At 39.9% G+C, this 14,324-nt stretch overlaps 1 long non-coding RNA gene across 2 annotated transcripts; it reads right to left on the bottom strand.

Moving 5' to 3' along the window:
- Positions 1–11,653: 11,653 nt before the first annotated feature.
- On the bottom strand, positions 11,654–14,077 carry LOC147331017 (uncharacterized). Of its 2 annotated transcripts, none has more exons than XR_015129251.1 (2): positions 13,051–14,077; positions 11,654–11,857 (listed from the first exon to the last, which is right to left on the bottom strand). It is a non-coding gene; the product is annotated as an uncharacterized LOC147331017 (long non-coding RNA). The 2 variants fall into 2 exon arrangements; XR_015129250.1 differs by having other exon boundaries at positions 13,940–14,077.
- Positions 14,078–14,324: the final 247 nt, after the last annotated feature.

Genomic DNA, 14,324 nt, shown 5'->3' with positions numbered 1-14,324 from the left:
TTCTGGGCTATATTCTCAGCAGCATAAGGAGAATCAGGTGCTAACAGCTGTCTAAATGACTCGGCTAAAGTTAGTAGCATGCTTGTTGTTTTGGTCTTTGCACTAGGATGATGTCTGCGTAAATGTGCAGTCATATTCGTTGTGTTCCCACTAGTGCTTTCAGGTTAATCTCGTTGAAATGACCTTAACGCCACAACACGGCAAATCTCCGTTAACGAGCTACCGCCGATCGCCCCGTGCGTGGGGCTAGACGGCCAACACGTTAACGAGCTAACTGCGCTAACACACTAGTTCCCACCCATGTAATTGAGCATTGCATGGCACATCCAACATACTGTTTTACTTTAGTCCATGACTCGCTTACCTTCAGGGTCATACGTCACATGAAAACCAAAATAATTCCAAACGCCAGATCTGAATGAGGGTGGGGGAGGTCCATGTGTCTTGCTAGCTTGCCCTGCGCTCTTCCTTCTGACTATGCTGTCTGTGTTGAGTGCTCAGTGGATCTGCGCTCGACAGTGCAGCCTAGGCGGAGTAGTCGAACGCAGATTCACTGAGCGCTCAACACAGACAGCATCGTCGGAAGGAAAGTTGATAAAATAAATTACAAATGTTGTATTGTTCGATACATATGCGTACCGAACCGAAAGCACTGTATCGAACGGTTCAATATCGATATGAATATCGTTGCACCCCTAATATATATATATATAAAACACCCAGCACGCCCCTGCGGGCGGTTTATCCTTCAAGCTCGGGTCCTCTACCAGAGGCACAGATGTTCCTGTACACTATGCCGGCCACTTGGTTATGGCGTTCCATGTATGCCTTGCCTGCTAGCATCTTGCACCCTGCTGTTATGTGCTGGATTGTCTTTGGGGCACAGCCTGCACCTGGGGTCTTGCCTATTGTGATATATATATATATATATATATATATATATATATATATATATATATATATATATATATATATATATATATATATATATATATGAAGAAATACCAAGGGCTCAGAGAAGAGCCCTCAGAGAAGAGCTCGAGAGGATGTGGAGGGTGAAGGTAACGGTGGTCCCCGTGGTAATCGGAGCACTAGGTGCGGTGACTCCCAAGCTAGGCGAGTGGCTCCCGGGAACAACATCGGAGATCTCTGTCCAGAAGAGCGCAGTCCTGGGAACAGCTAAGATACTGCGCAGGACCCTCAAGCTCCCAGGCCTCTGGTAGAGGACCCGAGCTTGAAGGATAAACCGCCCACAGGGGCGTGCTGGGTGTTTTTTTTTATATATACAGTGGGGCAAAAAAGTATTTAGTGCAAAGTGCAAGTTCCCCCACCTAAAATGATGACAGAGGTCAGTAATTTGCACCAGAGGTACACTTCAACTCTTTGGTCTTGGCCCCCTCGGCGGAAGGGGCTACATGAATAGGATGAGGGACCTATGGATATATATATATATATATATATATATATATATATATATATATATATATATATATATATATATATATATATATATATATATATATATACACACACACAGAAAATCCATGGCAAACAGCCCTTTACCCATGCCTTTGTAAACACTTTTCATTTACTGATTACAAGTTCATCACATTTCCTTTGACAAAATGTATGTTTAAAAAAATTGCAACAGAGCTGAGCACAAACAAGGACATTCAGATTCATCACAGTCAAAAACTGCTGGCTTATGCTCAAACTACAGCTTCGTGACTTAGTGGTATGTGTTATTTAAAAAACAAAAAAGCAAAAACAATATTCCATGGCTTTTAGACAAATAGTTCATTTTCATTGTTTTTTAAGAGCCTGTTTTATATTCATACACAGACTGCATATTAATCTAGTTATAAAAGTTGTCCAGATGTCCGGACTTTCCAAAAGAAGCCTCTTAAACCTCACTCCAAATTGCTAGCAAAGTGATCATCATAAAAATAGAAGTGCAAGACCACACACTCACACGCATACGTCAGAAAATCAACCAGTCTAGACCGTAGGGAACAGAGCTAATGAAGGTACTCCATACTATCAATCTGCAGTTTTGCAAAGTCTGTCTGCATGTGTGTTATACACTTTAGTCTTTTTATTGCCGCTTTTCTAGCCTCCCTCCCCCTTTCCTTCATCTGTCTTTCTCTATTCCTTCTCTCTCAATCTCCCTCCTTCACTCAGTCTGCTTTATGTGTCAGACAGCTTTCCTTCGAGTTCAGCAGATGAAAAAAGGCAAATCATTTTATCACCAGTTTTTTTCCTTCTCTTCTGTCTCATTTCCTTTTTCGTCTCTCTTTTTTCTGCTGCTCCCTCCATCGCTCTCTCTCCATTTCCCTCTCTCAGGTGTGATCTGTGTGGGGAGTCACTGTCTAGACAACCGATTATACCGAATAATGAGGGAGAGGGAGGGAGGAGGGGATAGATGGAGCATTAAATGGGAGAGGGAGAGAGAGAGAGGGAGGAAGATGAGAAGGAAGAGGCAGAGTGCCAGACAGAAAGAGAGAAGTGTAAAGGAGAGGAAAAGTAGGAGGAAATGCAATAGACAAGGGACTGCAGGTAAGAAAAAATTGGAAGGAAGCATAAACAAGAAAGGAAACAAGAAGTGAAGAGAAAAAGTAAAGAACAAATGCAATAGGAAAAAGGTTTAAAGAAAACAAAAATATGGTATAAAGGAGAAAGGAAAGACAGGGTTGAATTCAGGCAAAGAAAGAAAGATTAAATGAATGAGCCAAAAAAAGACTAAAGGGAACATATCACACACACACACACACACGCACGCACGCACGCACGCACGCACACAAACACACAAATACACACACACACACACACACACACACACACACACACACACACACACACACACACACACACACACACAGACACCATCGAGCCAGAGCAGAGACACAGTCTGATCTGCTGTGTTAGAAAACCCTATCAGTCACACAGGCTTTACTCATTTTGTGCATGTGTGTGTGTGTGTGTCTTAGCTTTGCGATGAGTAATCAACGAGTCCAAAAAACCTCCCAGACACACACACACACACACACACACACACACACACACACACACACACACACTATAATAGGCTTATCCAGCGCTGCAGTTTCAGTCCTTAAAATGGGACTTTTTTCTTTGCTGTTTAGGATGAAAGAATATTCTGTATCTGCTAAAACAATATTGACTTCTGAAGAAACCTTCCTACGCTTGTGTGTGTGAGAGAGAGACTGTCAATTTTAATTTTGTCTATACACATAACTGAAATAAGGAAAATATATATATATATATATATACGTGAGACAGGGAGGCAGACAGTGAGACAGTCTGCATCGCAGTTTATGAGTCTTAGGATGGACAGGATGAAGCAGACATTTCTTTTGGGGGTTTAAGGCCTTGTGTGAGAAAAAATATAACCATCATTTCAATTAGTCCTCTCTGTTGCAGTGGGAACCCCAATACAAAAAAAAAACCCTGATAAAAAAGTTGAAAAGTTGAAGCAACTTTTGTCGCAATGCGGTTCAAATAATCCCCTGCTGACTGACTTTACATTGGGCTGATGTTATGAATATAAAACTCAGGTTTATAGGGCCTGGGCGATATGAAACAGAAGATATACATGTAAAAACTGATTACAGAAAAAAATTATTCTTTGTAGCTGGAGGATTAATCAATCTATAGGAAAATGTTTGCAGGGGATATTTTGTTGCAGTACTACAAGTGGCCACTTGGAAAGAAATTAAGCAAGGCTGAGTTGTCACACCTCTAAAAACTCACAGAAATTGATAGATATGGACAAGAGTGCATGAGCATGACTGTCTCCAAAGAGACAACTGAGAGTGGCCTCAGGTCAGCTGACTGCCAAAGGTTAAAGGACTTACAGACTAATTTATGGTGCATGAAGCACAGTCAGAACATTTAGAGACTATGCCTGTTAAAATGTAAAAGCATACCCAATTAATCAGTGGCTGCTATTCTCTCTATAGCAGTCTCCTTGTGGAAGGTTCACAGTACTCCTGCTATGGTTGGATAAATCCCTTTAAATTCATAGGGGCACATGCTGGATCTTGTGTAAAAAAGGGACAACCCTTCAACTTGAACCCATCAAGGAAAACGTTGCAAGCAGACAAATCAGCTGAGCATCAAGAGAATGACAAACTCAAGAATTCTGGTTGTTTCTTCAGACACGTCAGAATATTAAACTCAAACTTAGTGTTTCCAGTCTGATGCAAAATCTCAAATGCTTTGATCACATTCCTGGCCCTATATGCACCCTCTCCAAGCTTACAGGCTATGAGGTCATTCACTACAGACTCCTGTCTGGTGATGCTGGAACAAAACCCTTGTCACCAGTGATGCCTCTTAACATGAAAGTTAGGTCAGCTTAAACCCAAATATGATATTACCTGCAAGCGTTAGGTTGAAGAAACATGTTAGTGGAAAAAGGCGAGAACAGGTCTATTAAAGGAAGCAGGATTGTTGGCAGCAGCTCCAGGAGACTATCGGGTATGACTTTTTTATAGACGCAGTCTCTACTGATTGCAACTAATACTATATAAAATATAAATACAATATATAATTGATTTAGGCTTAACACATTAGACTTTTTTCCTGTGTATGATTAATAGCTATCAGGCAGTCAGACAACTGTATTACAATGTAAGTTGTATATATGAAAGACAGGCAATCCAAGTGGCATTTCTTTTTATTTATAGAGAAAAGTAGCAAGATAGACGGACAGGAAATTGAAAGGCATCAAATCTGTCACACTGTAACAAGATTAGCCTGATTATACAATGACACCATTAAATCTACCACACACGTCTGAACACACAGACACACACTGAATTAGAGACCCTCTGTGTTGTTTGTGCTTGGATAACTTGAATGCCTGATATGTCTGTCCAAAAATGATTTGTGTATGTGAAGTCTTCTTATACAGTGTGTGTGTATTTGTGTCTCGGTGTGACCTGATTTTAATTTTCATGGTGTGTGTGTGTTTGTGTGTGCGTGTGTGTGGGAAGATCGACTGCTTGTTTTTTAGTCTTTTAATTCATGTTGCCGGCCTTGCCTCTGCTCACATTGTATTTCTGCCATTCACCGGAGACACCACCGCAAAATGGCGGCTTCACAGATTTTTTTTTTTTAAATCCGAATGCACACACCCTCACATCCTTTTGTGTCCTCCTACGATAAACATACATCTGGTAATTTTCTAAATGCTTATCCAGCTAGGGTCGTGGTGGAGCTGGAGCCTTTCCCAGCTCAAAGCGTTAACCACTGAGACCACTACAAAGGATAAAAATGCAAGATTAACACGATTAATGCAGCTTTAATAATTTGTTAATAAAGACCAAGAAGTGTTCACTTAAAGTAACAAAACAAACACAACATGTCTCAAGTTTAATGCCAGGGTGCTTTTACAATTAGTTTGCATCCACATTGACCATTAGTCAGTTTACTGCCAGTAATCACAGCAAAGTATTTCATCATTTGATCATAATGTTCTCCCTTACATCAAAATATAATAATTATTAAATGTTAAGGTTTTAAGAGGAAATAAAAAGCTGCTATATCACAAGCTAAACACAATTATTGCTATGTATTGGGGCAGCTGTTTAAGCTATCATACTAAATTACAGTTGATTGAGCATGACAAACACCGGCAGGGAGTATACAGTCAGACTAGAACGTTAGTGCTGGAAAGAGTTCTTTAAGTTAGTGTCAGATATGGTATGGAAGTAGAAGGTGGTGAAACAGGTTAAAATTTCGAAATTAATTAAGGAAAGTTTAGTGGAGAAACAATCTCAGTGCTCAGCAAGACAGGCCCAGTTGTGAATGGGTTCTGGCAAAAAGTGTGAAATTGATTTTTAAAGCAACATTCATGCAGGTCTAGAGACTGGTCAGTGACCCTCTGGTAGCCATGTATTGCCAGGGAAAAGCAATTATTCTGTGACTGGTTGGTGAGTGATTTCTATGGGTTACTGGAAGTCACTGGTATAAAACTGGTCAGACAGACATATATGTTGCTATACCGAAAGCCTCCTTGCAATTGCTTTGGTTGCTAGCAAGTTGATATAATCAAGAGTAGTTTGCATGGTAGCAGTAAACCACAACTTTTACTTTGGAGATGAACACTTTCCAGTTTCACTATTGCTCAGTGATTAGTTGTGGAATATTTTCAGTCTTCTATGCAAATTATGTGCGACTGTGGAAATCTGCTAAAAACCAAAGCAATCACAGGGAGGTTTTTGCTGCAGCACACTCTTTCCTACAGATTTTATCTGGTGAAAGCCAGCAACCTCTCACCAAGCTTAAACACAAAGAAGGAAATATTTAGTTTGGTGACGTCTCTGAGCAAATCTCAGTTTCATGAGGTTTTCATTCTTTAATTTTATTGGTTTGCTGGTTGGGCTTCAGCATTCTTAATTTGAGAACGTTTGCTTTAAACACAAATATTAAATACTGCACCTATAAGTATAAACCTTTGATTTCAGAGGAATTTGTAGTGGAATTTGTATTCTGTCCATTTAATGCAGGTAAGTCCACCGATATCTCCCTTTTAGTTTTGGTTTGTACTGATCCCTGAAAAAAATGTCAGCTAAATTCTCCACTATCTGTATTAGTTGGTTACTAACTGCACAGCTCAATTTAAAACCAATTTAAGCCACAGAAGCAGGTGTTGGCAGTTCATCTTGTAATCAGAAGGTTGCCGGTTCGAGCCCCAGCTTGGACAGTCTCAGTTGTTGTGTCCTTGGGCAAGACACTTCACCTGTTGCCTACTGGTGGTGGTCAGAGGGCCCGGTGGTGCCAGTGTCTGGCAGCCTCACCTCTGTCAGTGCGCCCCAGGGTGGCTGTGGCTACAATGTAGCTTGCCATCACCAGTGTGTGTGTGAATGACTGAATGTAGTGTGAAGCGCTTTGGGGTCCTTAGGCCATTTACCATAATTCTGTTTGGAATTAGATAAAATATTATAAGAGCCAGCATTCACCGTGACATTGTTTTTACACCGTGGTGTTTTAAACATTATTAATATAAACATACTGATTAGAGCCACTTCAATATAACGAAACATCTTCTGATTTGCAAATGCACAAGTTCAGAACATTTTTTTATCTTTTTTTTTGTCTTTTTCAGGTTACAATCAAGCCTGCTCATACATGCAGAACATTTCAGTGAAAAATAAAGCCTTATTGCTCATTTTAATTTCACTGTGGGTTTTAAAGGTTTGCTGAGGGATTTTATTTTTGTTGATTTGTTCCACTGAGAATAATAATAGAAAACCGTTTTTGTTGGGCTCTTCAGTCTGACTTGACCCATATTTACCCCTCTGTGTACTTGGCTCCTCAATCTTGTGGTTGTCTCTGTCTGGTCTTCAAAACACAGCCATGCAAATGTCTCTAAACAACACATATATATGTTTCCTTGAATACAGCGTAGAGGAACATGCTTGAGGCTTCAGAGGTTAAGAAAAGTGCAGAATATAGTGATATAAGATTGTTAAGCTTGTGTGTGATTTTAGTGTCTTTTTTTTCCATGGGATTTCTCTCTACCCTCCCCATCTACTGCCTGTTTCCCTCATGCACCCTTTCTCTCTTTGTTTACAACACAATCTTTTCTCGACAGAGGACATTTTTAATAGTCTACTGCGTCTAGCCTCAAACAGAAGTGGGGGAGTAGGGGGTGGGCGAGCGAGCGAGCAAGGAAAAGATGAGTGTAGACAGAGGGAAGAGAGACAGGGAAGCAAAGGTGGGGGGCAGAGAGAAAGACAGACCGAGGGTGAGATAATGAGATAGAAAAAGGATGAGAGAGGGAGAGAGGTGGATTTGTTATTCTTGCAGGGTGTTGCACAGAGACACAGACAGACATTACCTCACACAGCTGCGGCAGTGAGAAGAGAGGGTGACACTGTGTGTGTGCAGCCAGACGGGAATCTGTTTATAATATCCTGGAGCACAGATTTTAGTCAAATGTCAAGCTTTTATCGAATGTATTTTTCACAGAGCAGAAGAAAAAGATTATTCCAGTTTATTCAATATTGGTTTTATTTATATGGCTCTGCCCTTTTCATATCTATCAGTTATGATTGAAATTTTACCATTCTGCCCTCTTTAAAAACCAGAAGGGAGCATTTACCTACAAGGCTGATAAATCCTGACTTTGCGAGGACAATTTGTTTTGCATGCATAATAAGTGGCTGTTATAGTAATAGATTTTGAACTAATGAGTTTCGCCAAAAACTAAAATTAAAAGGGCAATAAAATGTAGTCAGAAAAAAGTAAATGATTCAATTATGCTATCACTTTAAAAAATCTTCAACTTTGTCCTTCTTTAACCAAATGGATTAGTCAAAATATGACTTCACGGTACACAACTTTCGTACCTGGAGGCTGGCCTGTACAGTCTTATGGATGCTCAAATCAGATGTTTTGGCTAAATTCTGGTTTTTTTTATGAGCTTCTAACTGATACCATTTAGCTTTGGTTGGCCAATTGTAGTTTCAGCATCGCATAGGTGCACTACTGGTGTTGAAGAAACCAGTTTGAGACGATCTGAGGTTTGTAATAAAGCAGATTATCTTAGTGGAACCAGCCATCAGAAGAAGGTTATACTGAGGTCATAAACGGGTGGACATGGTCAGCAAAACAATGGCAGGCCGTGGAATTTGAAAGATGTTTGAGGAGTTTAAAGTATCTCCCATTTTTCTAATCTTCTATTGTCCAACTTTGGTAAGTGAAGGAAAATTATACCTGAATTATTTTTAGCTGACAGAAGCAACATCAGACACGGTCTAATGCTACTATAACTTATATGCTTGCAGATCCTTGTCAGTGATTGGTTCTTGTGGACATGTGCCATGTGACTGTGCAAGCAAAGACACTCCCTCCGATCCCTCCCTCTGGCACACACATCTTGAAATGTTGACATGTACATGCTGGACAACAACACATTTCAGTGCTGTGCCATGGGAGGAGGAACACATCACCGTATTTACATAAAAAAAACCCATAGAACAATGCAGGCTTGAGATCTACAAAAAACGGACTTGAACCTTCAGATTTGATGACTCTAAAGGCATGATGACTTATACAAACAAAAGCAAAAAAAAAAGAACATGCCTTACATTGTGTAGGTCCCCTTTGTCCAACCAAACACCCCTGACTCATTAGGAAATGGACACGTTATTTTGAGCGTGTCCTCAGGTGTCTGGCAACAGAAAGTACAACCCACAGGAAGATTTGTGTCTTGTGGGTTGCGGGCTTGGTCATCCAAGAATAGGTCTCATTCTAACCCTTCTTGTGAATGCTTGATAATACTACAAAGTTTGAAGGCTGGGTTGATACCTCTGATTTTGTCCTCAAGCTAATCCTCAGAAGTTTTTGGATTGTAGCAGGGAACCTTGCCCTGCAGAGGCAGGCTGCAGCCACTGGCAAGTGCCATTGAGCACAGCCTACAACAATATTTAGATAGGTGGTGCATGCCAAAGTCAAACTTCATAAACACAGAACCCTGGTATCTCAGCAGAACATTGCATTGTATAAATATTACCACTATTGTTCACATCAGCCCTCTGAGGCTGGGTGCCATTGGCTGTTGGTAAAAAAAAGTTGTCAAAGCCACATCCACTCCCACCAGCATGGGTACATTTCTCTCACTAATACATGCCTATGGTACAGTATTGTTTGGTCTGTTTGCTCCATTGTTAGGTGATTGCTAGTCAAGCCATCACAATATGTCTTGAATAAAGACTGTGTTGCGGATTTAAAATAGATGTTATTGTTGTGTTATTAGCAGCATAAATGCTGCAAATAGCCAGTTGGTAGGTGGTTACTAGGCAGTATGATGACATAATATTAGCTGATATAGATGAGAACCTTCAGGGGCCTCAGATGAACCTGTGTGCCAAGTTTGATTGTCCTCCTACTAAGATTTTGTGTAATGTAATATTCACTGTTTTTGGCTTAGGCATCAACTTATTCTGCATTGTAAACTACAAGTTTGATGAACATGTAGATGACATAAGCTTAGTGGATTTTTTGTCTCAAACCATAATTGTGAGCTGTTATAGACTCCACTTCTCCCTCTAAATCTCAAACAATAATTTGATCATGGGCACGGATTTCTACCCAAAGATTTGTCAGAATTTCACCATTCATACAAATACTTTGATCAGCAGTGAACATGATGTGGATGACCTTCTTCTTATTAGCTTGCACTCAAGTATTCTGGACTCTATAGTCCCAGTCAGCTTTAGAAAATTGAAGCCCTTCACACTTCGTTGGTTGAATGAGGACTAAAGACATCAAAAGAATGAATGCAGAAATGGCTGAGAGAAAGTGGAAAAAGGAGAAAGTAAATGCTTTTGTCTCTGCTTTTAAGAACCTTATGTTCACCTACCAGCTGAAATTCAAGGAAGTGAGCAACACCTATCTTTCATGACTGATCATCAACCATGGTCACAATCCCGGAAGTTTTTAATTCAATAAAATCCATCACTGATACTCTTTAAGTTCTTTAATTTTAAGTGAGGCCCATCTCCATCCAGCTGTAAGGCCCATCTCCAAACTGCCATTTTTATCCCAAATTTTAGGGAAAAAAACCCCATGGCCGGCCACTCAGCCACAGTGGCCACTGACAATCACATCTTTGAAAAATTTCAGTCTGGGTTTTGCTCACATCATAGGACTGATACTGCTCTGGTCAAGGGCTCAAATTATCTGCTGCTCACTGCTGACTCTAAGCTGTTCATTGACTAAATTCTGCTTGATCTTAGCTCAGCTTTTGATATATAACAATAGCTTAATCAACTATTTAAAACCAGTGTTGGTGATATGGTGCTGGGATGGGTTTATCTTTCTAATAAGTCATTTTCTAAGGACTGGTGATGCCTCATCTTCTCATAGTCATCTTGCTTGTGTGGTCCCCCGGGATCTTTCTTACTTCTGAGACATGGTTCAGATTTTTATTGCTATGCAGGTGATACACAATTCTATGTTCCATTAAAACCTGGTACTGCTGATAATGCACACATTAGGTCTTGTCTGGAAGAAGTTCCGATCTGGATATCTAAAACTTTCATTAAACAGAATGACTCCAAAACTGAAAAACGTATCATTATTATCATTATTTTAGATTTTAAATTATTGTTTTTTAAATTCCACTGTATTTATGTTCGATTAAATATTTCCTAGTGGTTTCTTTTATTATTGTTTAGCACTTTGTATTGAAAAGTATACATACAAATAAAGTAAAAAGTATTTTGGTGTACTTTATCTCTGTTTGTCAAGGTGAAAAATAAATATAGTTCATTTATTCCTGCCTTGCTTTTGAGAGGCAGCAGTCATTACAGTCTTATCAGTCATATATTAGGAGAGTTTATGACAGACATTTGGATATTGATTTTCTACTAAGTACTTACTAGTAAGTAAGTTCTTCTCATTGTTAATCCAAAGTGCAAAAGAACGCAGTTTGGGTTTCTTTCATAAAGGTGTAATGCAACAAGACGGTACCACCTGTCAGAAAGCAGACACACCAATCAGCTTAATATTTATTAATGTTATGGATTTATATAGCAAGTACTAAACTATTGGACTGTCATGGACTGCAATGGCAGACCGTGGAGTTGCAGTGAGAAGGAGGCCCCAAAATGCAGGACTCTTACAATGAGCAGTAAATTTATTGAGAGTGAGGTGATGAAGAACAACTATATACAATCCCAGCACTGTGGCCCCCGTGGCAATTCTCCCAGAATCCCACACAGTGCGAGTGTCCATGAGTGTACAAGCTGAAAACAGCAACTCCAAAAACTCCAATTTCCGACCCGTGGCTCTGCTCCAAAGAAACACACTCCGCTCCCAACTCCTAGTGAACACACAAAACACAAAATGGTGACTAAGCAATCCCTTCCAAAGCGAGGTTTTCAAACTATAGCTATCAGTCAGTGTTGGGGAGTAACGGAATACATGTACCGCCGTTACGTATTTAAAATACAAAATGCGAGTAACTGTATTCCGTTACAGTTACCGTTTAAAAAGGTGGTATTCAGAATACAGTTACTTTGCTGAAATAAAGGGCTTACATGGCAGTATTTTCCTGTATCATATGTTCAGCTATGCCCTCTCTATTTTTGGTTTCCACACCCCAAGCAAAACACGCATTAAAAGGCTCTAATGCCTGTGTCTCAATCCCGCGGCCCATGTCACCCCTACTTGCGGCCTGCATAATGATGTGAAGAAATATTTTTAAAAAGTTATTCACAAAAATTATTTAATATGAGTGTTACAGGCATAGTCCCAAAGAATGTAGCCTCATGGGCAGTGTAGTCTGTGCTGCAGGGAGAATGGACTGCCATACCCGTTATGTGTCTGTGAGCGCCAGGGAGGAAGAGAGTCGAAAAGTAAGAGATGTCACTGAGCAGAAGTGGGAGATGGAAGCATGTAAATATAATAATAACCACTGCAGCCAAAAAGAATATCTGACGAGTCCAGTTGTAAGTAAGCTATTAAGACTCGACTGTACACTGTGTTCATGTTTTCCTCCGAAAACAGTTGGAGCGGCCTTTCAACGCCTTTCTCTGTCTCTCGCTAGCAAAGTTCACCCAGACAACAAAGTAAAGCTAGTTTTTGGCTACGAGCCCGACACGAACCCGACGTATTAGCCAGAGGTCCCTTTACTACAATTCGGACTTCGGAGCCGCGGACCTGTTTTCTATACGCGTGGAATAGTTTTCAATACGAGATCGCTGCAAAAAGTGCAGCCTTACCTAATGTCCACCCTACTGTTACTTATTTTATATTAAGATTTAAATCTAGTTGGTATTGGTATGGCAGGTATCCTTCAGTAATAGTAATAATTCACACAGCAATAGTACATTCATGTAGTTGTAAAAAGCATGATAATATAATAGGTAATCCAAAGTATTCCGAATATGTTACTCTTATTGAGTAACGTAACGGAATACGTTACAAAATACATTTTGGGGCATGTATTCTGTATTGTGTAATGGAATACATTTTAAAAGTAACCTTCCCAACACTGATCATGGTTGTACTGACGAGTTTGACTTTAGGAACTAGTGCTGACTGGAGCTCAGCCACACTCTTAAATGGGGCGCTCTTAACGAGGCCATCAGCTGGCAAGGGTGGCAGCTTCCAGCGCGCCGGGAACACTTCTGAGTCACAATCCCTCGGCGACCCAAAACATCCAGGAGTGCGAACGTAAATGACACACACAGGGAGAAAAAGGAGAGAGAACAACCAAAATACTGCACACGGAAAAATAAACATGAACATAGAAATACATGAGCTCTGGGTCCCTAGATCCAGGCCATGACATGGACTCAATACAATTTTTTATTTTTTATTTTATTTTATGATGCCCTATAGATGTCTTGTCCATTCATCCATCAATCCATATGTGTCTTAGTAAGAAGTAATTACTGAACTTTTTAGTGTACTTTATCTGACAGCTGCTCTTACTAGCTGCTTTAAAGATTTAAAATCCATAATATGTAATGTTAATGATACCTTGCCATTATAATATATTAAAAGCATGGTGATATAATAAAAATTACTTCACCACATTCAGCTGTAACAATAAAAAGGCATTTACATATTATTTCATGAGTCAAAAGAATCTAAAGGAGAAAAAAACAAAAACACTCAGTGATATTGGTGATGATTTTGCTGTTAGAATTTACACGTTACTAGTTTTCTCACTCATAGCAACAAGTTACCTTTTTAAAAAAAATTATCATTATTTTTCACTGTACCTGAAACAAAGTACCTGGAAATATTACTTACGTAAATGATATCAACCAATGCATGTAAAACACTTTAGCCATAACTATAAAACCTGACCTGAAATCCAGTTCCTACTGTGGTTTTAACCTTAAACCCTAATCCAAAACTAAACCCTTGTAGACGTCAACATTTATTCCCTTACGTTTTGTTCTCCAGTGGATATTTGATTCCCATAAAGGTAGAAGCCCAAGAATACACACACCCATAAACACACACACTTACACAAAATGCAGGCACGGAAGAGTGGGATTGCTCAAGCCTGCTGCTTTTCAGTACAGGGCTAAAGTCAGATTAGTGCTAGTCTGTCTGTCTGCTTTCACAGAGAAACACAGTTAATCCCTGTTTAATCCCACCTGCAATGGGATTGGCCACCGCCTAAGACTCTGACGGCTATTACCTCAAACACAGGCGTAAGACTGAGACTTCTGTACACCTGGGCCAAGAGACATAAGCAGATGTAGGGAAAGAGGGATGTAAAAATGTTTATCTTTGTCTTGGATATCCTTTGTTTGTCACATTTGCCAGTG

This window comes from Aulonocara sp. 'chitande type north' Nkhata Bay, linkage group LG5, assembly GCF_057382095.1.
Source record: "Aulonocara sp. 'chitande type north' Nkhata Bay isolate Kocher_YH1m ecotype deep benthic linkage group LG5, A_spYH_male_GT1.1, whole genome shotgun sequence".
NCBI lineage: Eukaryota > Metazoa > Chordata > Actinopteri > Cichliformes > Cichlidae > Aulonocara > Aulonocara sp. 'chitande type north' Nkhata Bay.
This window is presented reverse-complemented; position numbering and strand designations above follow the sequence as displayed.